The sequence below is a fragment of the Pavona decussata genome, unplaced genomic scaffold, assembly GCF_977016875.1.
Source record: "Pavona decussata unplaced genomic scaffold, jaPavDecu1.1 SCAFFOLD_90, whole genome shotgun sequence".
NCBI classification, from domain to species: Eukaryota; Metazoa; Cnidaria; class Anthozoa; order Scleractinia; family Agariciidae; genus Pavona; species Pavona decussata.
In genome coordinates this window covers 562,546-580,333 of record NW_028145507.1, presented here as the reverse complement: position 1 = coordinate 580,333, position 17,788 = coordinate 562,546, and the positions used below count along the sequence as shown (strand labels likewise).

General features: G+C 39.3%; 1 long non-coding RNA gene across 1 annotated transcript; it reads right to left on the bottom strand.

Moving 5' to 3' along the window:
• Positions 1-9,646: 9,646 nt before the first annotated feature.
• Positions 9,647-11,311, bottom strand: LOC146474313 (uncharacterized). The gene is made up of 3 exons (XR_014866181.1): positions 10,890-11,311; positions 10,413-10,700; positions 9,647-9,866 (listed from the first exon to the last, which is right to left on the bottom strand). It is a non-coding gene; the product is annotated as an uncharacterized LOC146474313 (long non-coding RNA).
• Between the last annotated feature and the right edge of the window lie 6,477 nt (positions 11,312-17,788).

The following is a 17,788-nucleotide window of genomic DNA, read 5'->3' as shown; positions in this document are numbered from 1 at the left end:
TTGGCATCTTATTCGGTACGTGTCATTGGTGTTTGCGAGGTGATACCTCGTGTTCGCGCGCCGTTCTTCAACGCGGCGGCACCGATCCTTAATCAGTATCTAAACGGTGTTCTAGAGCTTCGCCCCGATGTTTTTTCCTGGCGTCACAGGGGTTTTAGTAATCCCACCGTCAGTCCTTATTTGTGCGATGGTGTTCACTTGAACTCTCGCGGCCAGTATCCCTTTATCGTAGCTATTGGGGAGCCATCTTGAAGGCCCTACGCCTTCTTTGATCTTCTTTATCCCTGCGGTGCTCAGATTACATTTTATGTTTGTAGTAGGACTTCGACCCCTTGTGCCTGCAGTTCATTTATTTGTGAGCACCTTATGGCCCTTATTATATTTATTCCCTGCGCTCGTGTTGTTCATGTGTGTTTTATGGAGCCCTTGTTGCTATTGCTTGTTTGTTTTGTTTTAGAGCCCTTGTTACTCAAAATTATTTATGTTGAAGCCCTTGTTGCTCTCAACAGTTTGTATATTTAACAGAGCCCTTGTTGCTTTTGTTTATTTTTATTTTATGTTGAGCCCTTGTGGTTCATGTTTATTTCAATTGGAGCCCTTGTTGCTCTTGTTTGTTTTAGAGCCCTTGTTGCTCGAATTTAATTTCTTAGGGCCCTTGTTGCTCTCAATTTTGTTCTATTTATTTTATTTTTTATTAGAGCCCTTGTTGCTCTCAGGTTATTTTGCTTAACATTATTCGCTTTGACAGGCGCCTGCGGCGACAATTTGTCAGCCATGCCTGTTTAGTTGCTTACTGTATTCAGTGCTTGTTATTTTCCATTGCAGTGTTAGTTCTCGGTTCTGGTTTTGTTTCCTTTTTTATCTGTAGATGCCTCCTCGCCGTTCTCAAAGATCCAAGCGCCCGTCGTCTCAGGCCTTGGAGGCTTTAGTAACCTCCCCTCCGCGGCGGGCCAGCAGGCAGAATCAAGTTGTGGAAGGCAACTTGCTATCCTCATCATCTGACCAACAAGCTTCCATGGTGCCGGAGGTTTTGGTGTCGACCTGTTCTGTCGCAACAGCTTCAACCGTGGCGGATACTGCCTCTACCATTCTCTCTTCGCCAGTGCTGGATCAACTTGTATCCCGGGTGACGGAGGAAGTTACAAGGAAGTTCAAGCCATTGCTTGAACATTTGGGCTCGTTGCCTTAGCCAGCGCAGCGGAGGGGGGGGGGCTAGTAAATTTAGGCTTAAATTAATTTTTGAGTAATTGTTGTGTCCTAAAATATTTCTTGATGCTGGTTTCAGGGACTTTGCATATGTCGCTAGGGATCCTGCAACTGGTAAACACAAGTGCCACGTGTTCCGTTGCCATGGTAACATGCGTATCCGGGTCTTAAACTGCTTAAGACTGGCAGCCGATCTGTCTTTGCTTGGTATCTTGGTCCAGAGTCTTGGACCTAGGTATCAAATTGAGTGTTTTCCGTGCGTTACTGTGTTAAAGCTAGGTTGATAAAAAATCTTTCTGCCTTAAGTTGTAAGTGTGGCTGTTAGTCAGAAACATGTCACAAATAGTCTGTGGACACAGAAGCCATTTTGGACTGTTAAAAATTATTGACTTTAAACTGATCGCCGTCGATTTTTCGGTGCTCTCTTCTAGAAACCTTTCAAGAAAATTAGAAAATAGTCAAGAAAGAGTGTGGAATACATTTAACAATAAAATACGAGATAATAATAGGATAAGTATTTCTTTTACATTTCAGACAAAAGCTGGTCCTATTGTCGCTGCCATTCAAGAAACTCTGTGAAGACCAAATAAAAACCAAGAGAAGATCACAGAATAATTTTTTTTGTGAGCATAAAGACAAAAGTCCACAGCATTACATTGCGCGGCAGCAAAAGAGAGTCATTTCGTCTTATCAAGGAAGAATTGTGTAAATATCGTTTGTGACAGTTTGTCAAAGTCTGAACCACAGGGAAACAAAGCATGAAATTAATCTAAGTCCTGAGGGGACCTTTAGCAGCGGAACAAGCCCTTGTGCCTGCTGTGGAAACGCCAGTTTCGCGGACAGCTGTTTCGGGAGTACTGGTAGTTGAACCTTCACTCGCTTCGGCGCACGTGGGGGTCTCAGCGCAGAATTTGGGCACCCAGGCTTCAGCCTTTCTTGCCTCACGGATGGGTTGTGGGCCTCTCTCTTCACAAGCCACAGCAGTCCAGTGGATAAACTTTGCCTTCTAAACTCCTGAGAGCCTTTGGTTTCCATGAATAGAATAGATACAAATTTCTCTTAAAGAATTGATACTTTCACTGATTTTCACTCAAACAATGCTAGTAAATGATACAATCCATACACGGTGTCATTACTGATACACGTTTTTCACATAATTGACCTTTTTTTTGGAACTGACACATGATTGTCCACACCAAAACACGTTACAAAGTATTTTCAAAACAAAACCAACAACGTGCACAGAACCCAATGTCATCGATAGAAGATAGCATTCTTTCCAGATGAGTTACTGAACCCGCAAAAATCTCTGTCAAATTCAACATATTTACTTGTAGTCTGAGGTCACACATTCTTTAATCTGTCACAGCTCCTTTGCTACCTTTGTTACCAAGAAAAACCAAATACCGCTGTGCACTGGACTGAAGCTGATGTGTCCTTTGTTGCTCTGCTAAAATGTCAGAATAGGAAGACATTTGAAGCTTGCAAAGCCCTACAAGTAATGTCTGATGAAAGCGAAACTTTGAATAACTTGCAGGGAGAACCAGAATGAAAACAAAAGAGAGAAGCGACTCCACAAATGGAGGAAGAATCCAATACCTCACTTGTTACTGAAATGCAAGATGGCGACGATCCCGAATCGCCCCTTGCCAGCAGTTGCTAAGAAGATATGATAAATAAGATTAATAAGCTTTTAGAGATTCATCCTATGATTGAAGAACTCAGAGTAACTTAAAGAACTTATTAAAGAGCAAAATGAGAAGCGATGCAATTCTCTTAAATCTTCATCACAAGAGGTGTCAAAGATGAAGGTGTTGCACAATACACTCGCTGAAGATCTGAAGAACACAAACTATCTATTGAAGGAAACAAGACAAGTATTTGGCTTGAAGCCCACTCCAGAAGGAACAACATAAAATTCTTCAATGTACAAGAGACCAAAAAAAAAGATAGCTACCTGGAAACAGAGGAGGTGGTAATAGAACTCCTTTAAAATCAGCTTAAGACGAGCCAAAAAGAAATTGATAACTTGGAATTTGAACGAGGCCGTCACAATTAGACCTGACAAACCACCAATGATTCACAAATCAAGTGTCGCCCCATTATTGCAAAGTTGAGCTTTTTCAAAGACAAAGGACTTATATATATCGAGTGAGAACTTGGTGTGGCGGATGACTACCCAAGAGAAGTAGAGGAAATTAGGAAAGCAGTGCTGCCTGTTACACAGGACAAGAAGAAAGCTTCACTGATTCAATGTGGATAAATTAATAACCAATGGACAGGTTTATCATGGACGCGACACCAAGAAGCTTCCACTCTATGCCAAGATAATGTCAACTGAGCTTAGTTTGGCTGTTTTTCTTTTTCATTTATAAATTGATCGTTAGTTAGCTTTGCAAGCTCTTGCATGGTTATATTCGAGGATACATTTAATTTAGACTGCATTATTTTCAGCTTCTTCGCCTTCTTTTACTTAGTAAAGTAGCATGGCTCCTTTTCTGGTTGAGATTTTTGTTACCATTGTTGGTTTCACCAGGTTTTTGAGCTAGGATTAAGGGCCTTTAGATGTGTGTTTGTGTTTGTAGCTTTTTCGTGTCTTTCTGTTTTTGTTTCATTCTCCATTTGTTCAAAGCTTTACCTCTTAAATAACTTGCAATTTCATACCACTGCAAATATCTTTCTGCAGTGCGACAATAATCTGCATTACCATTCAAATTATCTTTATTGTGTTTAAACGCAAGAAGCTTAAATGAAGTGTGTAAGAGGAGGCATGTTTTCGTTGGCACGTAATAGCAAGGCTGATGTTGTATTTCTGCAAGAGACTTATTCTACAAAAGATGTGGGTTACATATGGAAATCTGAACAGGGTGGCAAAATTTGCTACAGTCATGGTTCCAGTCACTCTAAAGGTGTTACGATTCTTTTTAACCCAAATCTTGATTTCAGACTGCTAGCATAGTTGCGGACAAAAACGGGAGATCTTTGCTAGTTGAGGTTACCTTTGTATAATGTAATGTTTATGCTCCTTATGACATTTCCTGTTAAAGATCATTTAATTAGTTTTGGCTCGTTATAGGTAAAGTTATTTATACATCGTATTATAGAATGTAACATGTAGCCTGCGAGTGACGCCGCCTGTCATTTCTCGCCGTCATGAAACACGGTACATGTATGTATGGAGATTAGTTCTATAGATTTGCTGATCCTTTTTCCGCGCACGTATGCGAAGAGCAAGTGGAGAAACATTTGAGTCACGTGAAACACGCGTTAGATTGCCATGGTAACACGCTGAATAAAATGGCCGTGACATAAGAACGCCAGTTATCTGACCAATCAGAGGTGGTGAACACATGGACACGTGACGAGAACAAACTTGTTAAACAAGTCGGTACAAGAGTGAACCAGTTTCTGGTGGAGGAACTGAAGGATGACCTTCCAAAAAAAGGTTTGTCAAAAAAGTGGGATGGAATATCCGGGATTTGGATACGCGACTACATTGACAAACACGTCCTTTCTCAAGGCAAACCTTCTATTTTTATCTTAGTCCGAGTTTGATAGCCATTCTTTTTTTCCATACTTTTTTCTGGCTTTTGAAGTGAACAGAATATGTCTTTAACGTGATCAGTGAAAATTTGATAGTTGGTGAGGATTAGTTTGCACTCAACTTTGTCTTCAGTTTGAAGCGCGTGCTAATAATTTTCAAAGAATGCTACGCAACAGGCTTACGCAGATGGGGTATAAGGGTTATTTTCAGTGGCAATATAGTGTTCAGTACATATGCGACCTTAGAAATGTCCGAATTCGTAGATTTGCTCTATATGTGAGAGCATGTATTCTGATTACTTCATCATTGCTTTATTTTTCCAAGGATCAATACCTCAGAGACGTCAGTTCAGCTATCCTACAAAGCTTGTTAAAACTGAGCCTCACAATGTGCTCAAGGAAAGGTTCAAAGCTAGTTGCTTCGAGGGAGCCTGAAGCTACCGAGTAAGGCAGCAACTCTAATCGGCAAAGAAATATATGTATGGGGCCTTGCGAGCGCTTTCTTACAAAGTGCAATGGATTGTGGTCGCGCAAAGATCAAAGGAACTAGGCATTGTGGTTAATTTTGTAGGCACAACAATGCAACGCGCTGCTTTGCTTTTTCCAGTTTCGGACAGAGCAAGGGAGAGAAATCACGGTAGGTATATTCTGTCGTTTTGAATGCCCCTGATTTTGCGGAATGTTTCTACTTTGCTTATATTTTCTAAACTGCATCTCTTTTAATTTCAGAACGCATTTCAGCGTGAGGTATATCCTCGAGGTAAAAGTGAAGGCACATTCTTGAAAGTTGTGTTGTTGATTACGTAAGCTTGTCTGCGTTGATTATTTCCAACTTTGTCCATTTTTAATACAAGACGTAGTCACTCAAGCTATGTATTTACAGTATAATTTGAACACTACCTCATGCGAAAAGCAAATAATACATACAAGGACTGTATTTGTAGAAGAATTATTTATGTATAATTACTGATCCCCATGAAATTCTGTTGTTCTCTCTCTGCATTAAATCAACGATTGTAGTCTTTAACAAGCATCAGATACTTAAAACGCCATTGGACCATCCAGTACGAGTCATTTACGGTCATAATTAAGCAGTTTGCATCCGAATTCTTATCCCCTCCATACGAGGGTGGGCCATTAACCATCATATTAAAAAAGCCCTCGAAATCCGTTTCTTGGAACTCGACAAAATTAAGCTTTCAAAATGTTTCAAGCTTTCAACACAGGAAACCTGACAACTCGAAGAAATAGCTAGAAATGTTACCTTTTTGTGCTTTTATCTTCTCAAAACATCAAGTTCTTAAATACGTTATTGGGTTTGTTAGTGGGGAACTTATACAGTGTAGAAGAACATTTTTTTTACCTCCTCGTTGTTATCTTGTGCTCCAGCCTCATTGTCACTCTATAAGTAGACAACAAAATGAATCATTCACAAAGGTCGTAGAAATAAACATTTTCAGGCCAGAATTTTTGGATGCAATTTTTTGTTGTAGTAAATAAGGCCGTGAGTTTTAATGTGAAGCGGTTAATTTATGGGCAATGACCTTCATTCATTGTCGAGACAGACTATTTCTCTCTCAAGTCTTCCATTAAGTAACATAATTGAATTGTTTCGCTTGAAATTCTTTTTTCTTGTTCATTATTTTTGCATTAATAGAGCTTCAAAACCGCGGCATGCATCATCAAGTTTTTAAATTGGGTTCACGTTTCTTCAAATCGCTCGCTCTTTAAAGAGGAATAGGAGGCTAGAGCCGCTTTCGGATTACAACATTGTCAGCCGGAAACTAAACAGAAGAACATTTCTTTTACCTGTTCCTGGTTGTCTTCCTGTGCAACAGTTCCATGTTCACCCTACAGGTAGTAAACAATATGAAACATTCACAAAATTGGTAGAAGGAAACATTTTCGGGCGGAATTTTTTGTTGTAGTAAATAAGGTCGTCGCTTATAATGTAATGCTTTTGTTTGTTTGTTTGTTTATAGTGGAAATGCACTTAGCTACCCAAAACTAGTTTACAGGCATTCCACTCAGAAATAACGGGAAACAAATAAAAATCAAATCATACACAACATGTAAAAATTCGCAACTTGCAGGAGGCAAACCAGCTGGCTATTTACAAGCGTGACCGAGGCTGGACTTGAACCCAGGACCTCCGGAATTCAAGTCCGGCGCCCTTACCACTGGGCCAACTTCTTAGCAACGACCCACATTGCCAGGAGAGCTAATTTCTCTCTGAGTCTTCCATCAAGTAACATATAATTATAGTATTTTGCTTGAAATTCTTTATTTTTGTTCAAAGAAATGAAAAATAACAGAATGAAGACCCCTAAGGCCGTTCAGAAGGCAATTGGCAATTACTGCCAGTATTTATATTTTGTGCACAATAATCATCTTTTAACTTACAGTTTTTTCCTTTTTTCTTCTGTCTTTCCTTTCCTAAGAAGAATAATGCGAGTTACTCTTGTTTCTGCTTCATTTCCAACAAAACTCGTTGAACAGGGAAATGCATAATAGAAGATCTATATGTACATTGCACAGCGTACACTGTGCATGTACATCAATTACATTTGCGGGCATCATACACTGTATTTTCTCTGACTAAACTGACATGAGAGAGCAGATTCAGTGGACGATTTCTGGGATTTAACATCATAATGCCTAAGAGGAAGCATATATTCAATTCACTCCAGCCGACCCTACAATCATTCTCTGGCGGTGTGCGACAAATGCAGACTGCAGACTTGCAGACCTGCAGACTTGCAGACTCAACATACTGGCCTTTCCCAATTCATTTTAAAAATACAATTTTAGTGATTTTTTTTATTTTCTAAAATATCAATGCAGACTGCAGACTTGCAGACTTGCAGACTTGTAGACTCAACATACTGGCCTTTCCAAATTCACTTTAAAAATAATATTGTGTAACCTCCGCCATTCCACATCATGCGCTGTCCGCTTAGTACGCTTTTAAGGCTACTTGGCTACTTTCAGAGGACAACCGTGAAGACTTGCGCGACCTGCATACTTCCTGATTTTCGCGACTTTGGAATTTAACGAGAATCATGTGCTAGTGTTGTTGGTTCCATGGAGTGTTGCTGATTCACTAGCTCGCGGTATTTAGTATGATCGAGGTGATATAATCCCTTGTGGAGGCATTTGTTGTTTACGAAATTTTAAAAGCTAAAATCTCGCACAGGTTTTAAATTCAAACTAACTTTGGCATGGCGACCACTTGAGCAACACGTCTACATATCTTTTTGCTATTCTAACTTTGAACTCGGATATCTCGATAACCAATCAAAATATCAGAAAAGCCTTATTAAGGGACCGATCGTTTATTACGTCCTAGGGGGGGACGGTGTTTTTTGAGGGGGGGGGGGGAAATTTTTTTAAACGAGCTCTTTTTATTGGGGGGGGGGGGTAATTTTTTTCCTTGTACGAAAAGTGAGGGGGGTAAAATTTTAAGGGCACTAATTGTCGATTTAGCAATCATTCTTCTCATCAATCATAGAGTTGGTAAAATCGACTAGATACTTCTCCATATCGCTACTATTCTTCAGAGCGACAAAGATCTTGCACGTAATCAGCGTAATAGGTTGAGTAATGACATAGACAGACAAACCGTGTATTTCATCAAGCAGTTTATCTCTGAAGGCTTGTTTATCTGGGCAAAAAAATTGACCAAAAGACGAATAGAGATGGTAGGCTTCTTCAAAATCTATATATCCACATCCTTGATCCACATCCATACATCAAATGCTCCTGTACTGCTCTCAAACCCCGAGCTGTTTTGACCTTCTGTGTACCTTTTTTTGACGACTGAATAGACTCCAGCAATAACAAAACATCGTTATTATCAAGACATTGAAGAGATATTCTAAGGTACGTTCCCTTACTTGAATTTCGCCTAACTTCTGATTGTTTCTCTTGCCAGTTCAGATTCAGAGAGCTAGCGATTACCGCATGTAACCAAGCGTAGTGCCCAAGAACTTCTCAACAATTCAACCACCAGGCCAACCATGGGGGGGGGGGGGGGGGGGGTAAAATTTTCAAACTGTCATTGCGGTGGGGGGTAAAACTTTTGTTTGAAAATTTTTTTTTTTTTTGGGGGGGGGGGTAAAATTTTTATACACTCGATTTTTTGGAAAACCACCGCCCCCCCCCCCCCCCCCAGGACGTAATAAACGATCGGTCCCTAATGTCTTTTGAATAACGCTGTGAGGCTAATTCGTTCTTGCCAGGCGTTCGATACCCGATAAATTCAATCCAACAGGCCTCGTTCGTCAGAGCGTTTACCCGATCCTGATATTTTACAATGTAAAATAATCACTAAAATTGTATTTTTTTCCAGAACTTAGCCCCTATTATGCTGTTTGCTATATAGTTTGACAACGTTTTCTCAAAAACTGGCGCACGTACGAATTTAATTCCTGAACGACAACCGTGAAAATAGCCAAGTATCAAAGCGTACCAAGCGGACAGCGCATGATATGGAATGGCGGAGGTTACACAATACTATTTTTAAAATGAATTGGGAAAGGTCAGTATGTTGAGTCTGCAAGTCTGCAGGTCTGCAAGTCTGCAGTCTGCATTTGTCGCACACCGCTTATCTGGCCTCTCATTTCACTGATAGATCCTGTCAATGCAGTAGATTCAGCTTCAGCTTGTGACCCTGGAAGGGTGTCCGTCTTAGAGATCTTAAGGTGCCCAATACTAAACAACTTTTACCATAACCACATTTTGCATAAATGTACATATTTTGATGCATTTGAACAACCTCTGTCATCCACTTTTGCCAATAAATGTATTTTTTTTTTCTGAATCATTAAAAAGTTTTGTGAATATTGTTCATGCGCATTGGGTCTACATGTACATGTAGTATACTGAATCTGCAAAGATATGCAATTTAAGTGCCTTTTTTGGGGGGCATTTTAAACAAGAATTTTCTTAAGATGTCAAGTGTCTCCTGATGCCTGCCCTAAAGTGTGTCCGTTTGGGGACTGTTAATGTAACATCGTGTCTAGATGCATACTCATCTTATTGCAAGTTTACTCACCGATTCTTTCAATTGCCGATCTTCTTCTTGGCGTAACTCTCTGTTTTGCTGGAGAAAGGCTCTGTTATGAGAGAGGAATGCTTAATGCATCAACAATCTTAAAAAAAATATATATGTACATGTACCGATAACAATGGACCAGCACTAATACATGAATGTGTTGTGAACAATAAAGAAGGTTTTAAGTAGAGAGGCACACAGTATAAAATAGGCAGTTCATAAATATCACCTAATGGAGAGTAACTAACCTGGGATAAGACTCCTAATTTGAATGGTGTATAGGTAGAAGAGAAAAATTCAGCTTTGCTAAGCTCGCCTCTCTTCGCTCTATGCGCCGCTTAAGAGCTTGTTTACAGGCTGGAGGATCACAAAATCCTGGATCTCCATAAGTGCAGTGACTCCACTTCAATGTATGATGGTTTGCGTGTGTTGTCATGGCAGCAACGTTGGGATGGCAATGTGTACAGGGGACAGTAAGATTATCTTCACTAGGAGTTAACTTCCATTCTCATGTAAGCTATGTTAACAGATTTTCTTTTGCTTTGTCCACCAACAAGGCGGTTATGCAATCCATCTGGTCAGTATAGAGAAATTAAGTGCATATTACCTTTACGCCTGCACTGCCTGCGCAGCATGACAGGCTTCTGTTACCGCAGACCCAAGATGAGTTATAGCCTCGTGTCCTAGAAAAAAGACAAGTTCAAAATAAATTTCTGTTTCCACAGTCCTAGATTAAAACACAACTACTGAAACAATACAAAAATTGTAACATCCACATTTGAAAACACACCTGCAATTATGTCCCCAACAACCAACCTTGCTGAGGACATTGTGGGCTGCATAATTCGTATTTCGATGTCCAGTGTGCCCAAGCTCCGTCTTTGTTTTCCACAGGCTATCAAGATAATTACAACATGTTTTAAAGATCTCACATTTGACTTTACAATGGCTTCCATTCATTCTATTTCTTATTAACAATGTTTGTATAGTACATGTACTTTCTATTTCCACCGTAACAATCTCTTTTTGTTTACAAGATCATTTCATAAAAATGTCACAGTAAAGTGCATATGTATGTAGATACCTTGCTCATCAAATTCCGATCCCATCAGAGCAACATGAACATTGCCATCTTGTAATCTAGTGACGCCTTCAGACATCAGCAGGGTTCTGTAGTTGGATATATTATAACAAATGAGGCAATAATTAAAAATGTATACATGACTTAAGTCTAAATCCTCTGCCTGGTAAAAATATTCACAATGACTCATGTGAATATCTGCACAATAATTTTATGATGTTTTTTTTTCAAGAGTCTCCAGGGAGTAATGTTCTTTGGACACTCAGGCACATCAATCAAGATAAGATTAAGTTAGCATGTACATTCAAATTTATATCTAATGATAACTTCTGTAAATAGTCCCATCTTCTCTCGGTTATTTTAAACGTACATTTCAAATTCAAACAAAGTACCAAAATGTCATCAAAAACCTCTTCATTAGTGAACCCTGCAGCCTTTTGTGTCAGTCTGTACCTGATTAGACAAACAGGGGTTCCATCGAAATGACTCTGGAGCCGCATCTGTTTTAATTAATAATATACTTTCATGAATATTAACACTGATTTGTCAATCAAAATAATTTAATGCATGCATTCCTATTGAATGTTTACAAATATATAAACGAAAGCAAAATACGATCCACTGGACAGTTTACACAAGCATCCATTTGTGAAATTGCATAATAAGATCACAGCAGCCCTAAGAACAGATTTCCTACAAAAAAAAACTTGAAGGCAATCCACAAAACTTTATTACAAACATAAATAGATACACGTACGTAAATATAGATCTACGCAGTCCACAGCAGTCCTCTAACTCCACTACATTAATTATTTTGTACAATACAAACAAATAAACAAACAAAAAAAGCAACTTCAGCCTGTATGCAAAAAATATGATATACTTTATGGTTGCGACTATATTTTTCTCATATCACAAGAGGTCTAGCAATGTTGTGTACAGGATGCTATAAAAGGGGAAGTATTACGCGAATTTGATGTCATTTGAAAACCCAGAAATGTTTGCCTTCCAACAGAAACATAAAACAGTAATTGTGTTGTTTTGCTATAAATTATCCTGTGGAGTAAATTGTTGATTAATGCCTGTTACCAGAGACAGAGTTGGCCGGAATAAATTATTGAAACTTGAAAAAATTAATGTTAATCTACATGTAACGTTTTTCAAGTTTTTGCATTTTTGTTTCCAAAACGTGCTACAAGAGATCATGAGTTGTTCCTTTCAATAATTGAGTTGATTTCTTTCCTCTCGTTGTTCTAGAATTATTTTGTAGCTATGTGAAGGTCTTACACTGTATTTCAAAGAGGTCAAAAACCCCATGACACTTCCCCTTTAACAAAGGGCAGCCTGGCAATGTTTTACAGATTGCATTTACAACACGTGTTATTTCATCAAGATGTTGCCCAAATTCTCACGTTGTCAGATCCAAGGGAAACGAGGCTTAGTTGGAGTTACCCAAGTTCGAGTTACTGGGGGTTCTACTGTATATGCTACAGAATGCAAGGGAGATTAAAGTAAAGATGCAGATGTTCTAGAAGGATGCATGTTGCTCCTGCATTTCGAGTAAACATGTCAGCAAGGACATAAACACGTGTAGACATACTTGTAATAATATGTTGGTGCAATTAGGAGCATTGACAAAAAAGTTGCGTGATGTTTTCAATAACGGTTGATAAGTTACAGTCAACCCAGGTCACGCGTGAACAGTATTTCCAAGAATGAAATGAACATTCGAGTTTCTCTTTGTAATGTCCGACGTGTGAATGGAATGTTGGACATTTCTCTGGAAATCGTTCCGAAAAATACGCATTAACTGAAAAAAAGATTCAAAATACTTGGGAAACAATTGTTATTCTTGAAATATTCAATTTTGCAATGTAAAGAAAACTTCATAGCTTTATACCGTCAATAAGCAAGGGGAATTTATACGGGAACTCTGAAATCTCGTTGGCGATTTTCAAAACTGACATGTAAATTTCAAAACTCCTTTCAAGTTTGAAAAATATCGTTCACGCGTGACCTGGGTTGACTGTAACATCAGACAATGTTTGCAAACGGTTAATCCAACTCTTCATGTACACTGCATGTGTTAATAGTGTTTCAAACCAAATCGCTCACTCTCCAGTCTTCAATTTTAGCATAAACCTCTAAGCTAACTGGAACAAGCCAAGAAACAACTTACCTGTTTCAGCTGCTATTAGCACGTCTGGCATCTCTTGTACTTCTCCAACTTTGCAATAAAAGAGTTGTTGTTTATATTAAACAATTATTTATATTGAAATTATTCATATTTTAAAAAGTGCTTAAGTGCTACAAAGCACTTATTGCAAATGTAAGTTTCCATATATAAGGTGTCTGCAATAACCATGTAAACTCTACTGGGAATTCCAGCAATTATAAATCCTCAGGAGATGACTTTATACATATAAATCTTTAGGTAACTCAAAGAGTTACGTTCTACACGCTTCAATAAAATTTAATGTTTTAAATGTGCATGCCACAAATGAAACTCTACCAACTGGTACAGCCGAAGGTCATAAGCTTGATCAGCAATATACATGTACTCTAAAGCAATTAAAGTACTAGAAGTTCTTCAAATATGAGTCTCGGTTAATGGTTACACAACTCACCCTCTCTAGCATCTTATCCCATGTTGACCTATCATCATCACGCCACGCGATACTGACCATGGGCACATTTTCAATTTTATCTACAAAATTGCAAACAGTGAAAGGCAACATGACTTTCTCTATCTCACCTACCACTTCATCAGACATGGACATCAATAATCTTTGTTCTGGTCTGTATACATGGCAGTTTGCTCAAGTGGTTTGCAGACTTTATGCATAAGTGACTTAAATCCCATCTAAGCTCACTCCTTAGATATGTTTCTTTACTATTGTTAGTTGCTTTCTTCTACATCACTTAAAGCTATACAGTGGTGCATTTGGATTGAATTAAATTATTGTTCCATGCTTTTTTTTCTATCTAAAATGGGTTCCAAATTAATTAGTACACTGGTAGCAACTAACAAAAATTTGACAAACTACCATTCATAATTGTGATTGTTTTGTTTTCACTACTCTTGCCAAGAAAACAGACCACTTACCATATGATCTTCGATAAAGCTTTTCCACGTCTGAAATGAAAGGACCTTCAAGAAAAATAAAAAAGCAAAGTCTGTGATTGCATGATAGAGTGTCCATACTGACTTTTGTCTTAACATGTACTTGTCTCCAACAAGTACTACCTATTACTTGCCAATAATAAAAATACTGTCTGTTGAGTGCTGATTTACCTTACAGGTGTAGTTTATGTTGTGAAGCCCAGACTGTGGCGGTTAAGTCTGCGTAGCGACTTCCCCAAGCTAAGTTCTCTAGTTCATTTCAATGACTTTTGGTAATATTGACCTGCCAATACTCCGGTCCGACCCAGCAGCGCTGGTTAGATAGGTGAGGCATGATAGGTCATTCAGTTAATTAGGTTTGCGCGTTGCTGGCCTAGATGGCAGCTCGTAGCGCTCTAGTTTTGCGACCTGCCAATACTCTTCTTGGATTGGCGCTGCTGGCCTAGTTGTGCTGCTGTTGCAGTGCGTTGTTGTGTTTTGTTGTTGTTGGCCTAGGTGCAGCTGGAAGTGCCAAAGAAGTGAGGCCTTAAAATGGTCACGCAATAGAAGTCGCCAGTCACGCCAATCGCCGAGCGGTGTCCCCCAAATTAATGCCAAACGTGTCTAGTGGTCCTTACTTTAGTTTATTACTCTACGCTTCATTAAAGCTTGTGTGTTTGGATACTCTAAACGGAACAGTGACATTAAGAAAGTTTTACAATACAATTGTAAGACGCAGTTAATGGAACGTGACGCCATTAGCCCCGGGGGGCATCTCTACGTACTGTACTTTAGACGTATCACTTTATCATTGTCACGTTGGTCAATAGTCGGGGGGCATCTCTACGTACTGTAGGGCATCTCTACGTACTGTACTTTAGACGTATCACTTTGTCATTGTCACGTTAGTCAATAGTCACATTGTAATATGTTGCAAGATTGTCTGGAGACAAGTTAGTTCGCTTTTTCTGTATGGCTAAACCAGTGAATGGTGCATTCATGTCTCGTTTGCTATGAGGTAAAGTCTATCATAAGCATAGTACAACCCTGGCCATTGGCCCTGACATTGAACGCTGTCTAGCTTTAAATGTGTGATAGAAGGTTCTAAGTCACACTTGGTTACGACGTGGTCTTATCTACTGTTACGCTGTAAAAAATGTACCCTCCCTCCCTCCCTTTGGGGGTTGATCTGTGATATAACAAATAAACTTGGGAATGCCTATCGGCGTTTGCGCTTCGGTTAAGTCTGCGTAGCGACTTCCCCAAGCTAAGTTCTCTAGTTCATTTCAATGACTTTTGGTAATATTGACCTGCCAATACTCCGGTCCGACCCAGCAGCGCTGGTTAGATAGGTGAGGCATGATAGGTCATTCAGTTAATTAGGTTTGCGCGTTGCTGGCCTAGATGGCAGCTCGTAGCGCTCTAGTTTTGCGACCTGCCAATACTCTTCTTGGAGTGGCGCTGCTGGCCTAGCTGTGCTGCTGTTGCAGTGCGTTGTTGTGTTTTGTTGTTGTTGGCCTAGGTGCAGCTGGAAGTGCCAAAGAAGTGAGGCCTTAAAATGGTCACGCAATAGAAGTCGCCAGTCACGCCAATCGCCGAGCGGTGTCCCCCAAATTAATGCCAAACGTGTCTAGTGGTCCTTACTTTAGTTTATTACTCTACGCTTCATTAAAGCTTGTGTGTTTGGATACTCTAAACGGAACAGTGACATTAAACTGTATTAAACAATATAAGAGTCATTGGGATTGGCTTGCAAAGAACTCAATATCAACTTTTAAAAGGTATCACCTACATTTTCAAATTACATCCCCCACAGTTCCAGAGATTTCTCTGGATTAGTTATTTTCAAGATTGGGTTGATCACACTGGTCTGTTATTCAATTGTGGAGCCAACAACTGTTAACATTCAAAATTATTTGGTGTTCAGAAGTGAATAGGCTTACAATCTTGCCTTAAGCCAAGTGCAATTTTGCAGAACCTTCCAAAACTTCACTTGCTTCAGGGTGGTTACACGATAAAGGTTAACTTTTAAAAGTAGGTTGGTTTGTGTATTGACGATTTGGAATACATTTTCAAACTTTTTATACACTGCACCTGATAATTGCTGCCTTGGAATCTGCGTTGATTGGTGTACATGAACGTCGTCTTCACTATCACTGACGTCAACTGAAAAGACAGTAAAACAGCTAAATACTGTTGCTGTATATGTATTTACAATGTACTGGCCTTATTGTCCATGAATGTATAGTTACAAAACGTTCTTTAAGCATTTGATTTCCATTGAAGAGTGACAGCTAGAATAAACATGTATGTTGAAACTGTAGGACAATGATGAAAGTTGTTGATTAAGTGGTCCATCAAAATTAGTTTCCACTTTGCCTATACAAAAAAACAAAATGACATGCCTATGCAGTAGAGTTATAATCTCAATGGTATTATTTAGACAATGTACCACTTTTCAAAGACATCATACAGTAGAAAGTTAACTTGTGTCTTATCACATGCATTCCAGTCTGAGTAGTACATTCACATATACTTTGAATCTTGTACTTTTAATACAGTCACTCAGAGATTTAATGTATATTTGTAAACGGATAATCTTACAAAATTACAACATTAAATGAGCAGTGCGCATTAACATACAGGTATTTATCCAATGAAAAATTATTTTATTACCTGTATCTTGCCTTGGAATTCTGTTATAACCTGCTATGTAACCGGCAAAAATAGTATGATCACATTTTGTTTTATTTTAGTTGTTTTTTTTTTTATATCAGAGATAGAAATTTATATAATAAGCACCTGCCCACTCACCTTGGTGAGTGTCAAATCATTGTAGTTGTGAATGTTTTGGTAACAAGAGGGTCCCCAATAGGGCTCTTCAATCCCGCCTTCCCGGACAAAATTTTTCCTCAATCCCGTAATCCCGACCGTTGTTTTAGCCCAATCCCGATTCCAGTCAGGTCATAATTTTTTTCAAGCCCCTTACCTCGACGAAAAAAGGCATTAGGAATTAGGATTTTTTAAAAATAAACTGGCAAATGCCCCACCGCCGGGACAAAATAGTTGTTCAAATGCCCCAGGGTGGTGGCCCAAACATGTCAAAAATGTTTTATTTTCTTCGTTTCTCGTCTTACTTTCAGTAAAATCTAAGCTAATTCAGGCCAAATTAAGTCCTAGCTGGGTCTTGTTTCCCGTAGGTAGTGCAAAAATAGGTCATTCTACAGCTCTAGCGTCCCATTTTATGCCCTATCTAGACGTATTCAATAAGAAACTTACTGTATTTAAGATGAATTTGTCAAGGGACAATGCTGTAGGGTTAAAAAAGTGAGATGGTCAAATGCCCTGGGGTAATTGGGTGGAAGGCTAATGCCCGACCCCCGGGATGGACAGTGCGGGAAAATGCCCCACTATTGCCCGGGGGAGGGGGGGGGGGGGAATGGGTACAGCTGGAATTGACTGATGCATTATTTCTTCCATTTCTTTCCGCCATAACGACGACATCGTTCATTTAACTCGCATTTTCAAAGTTTCCCGCGAAACACGTCAGTCAATAAGTCAGATAGCAATTTCTTTTTAGAGCTCGTTCTTTTTCCTTTTTTTTCTTTTTTCTCTCAATTGAATGGTGAGGGATGCCTTTCTTATCATGTTGATCCTTGGAAAACTGTTCAGCCTGGGATAATAGCCATCAAAGCCTGAAGAGCATTGCTACTCACGTACCACAACGTGGGACTGCAACAGATATTTGAAAAGGTGACAGGCCAAACACGACTCCCGCTGGTTGATTAATGTACCTTAG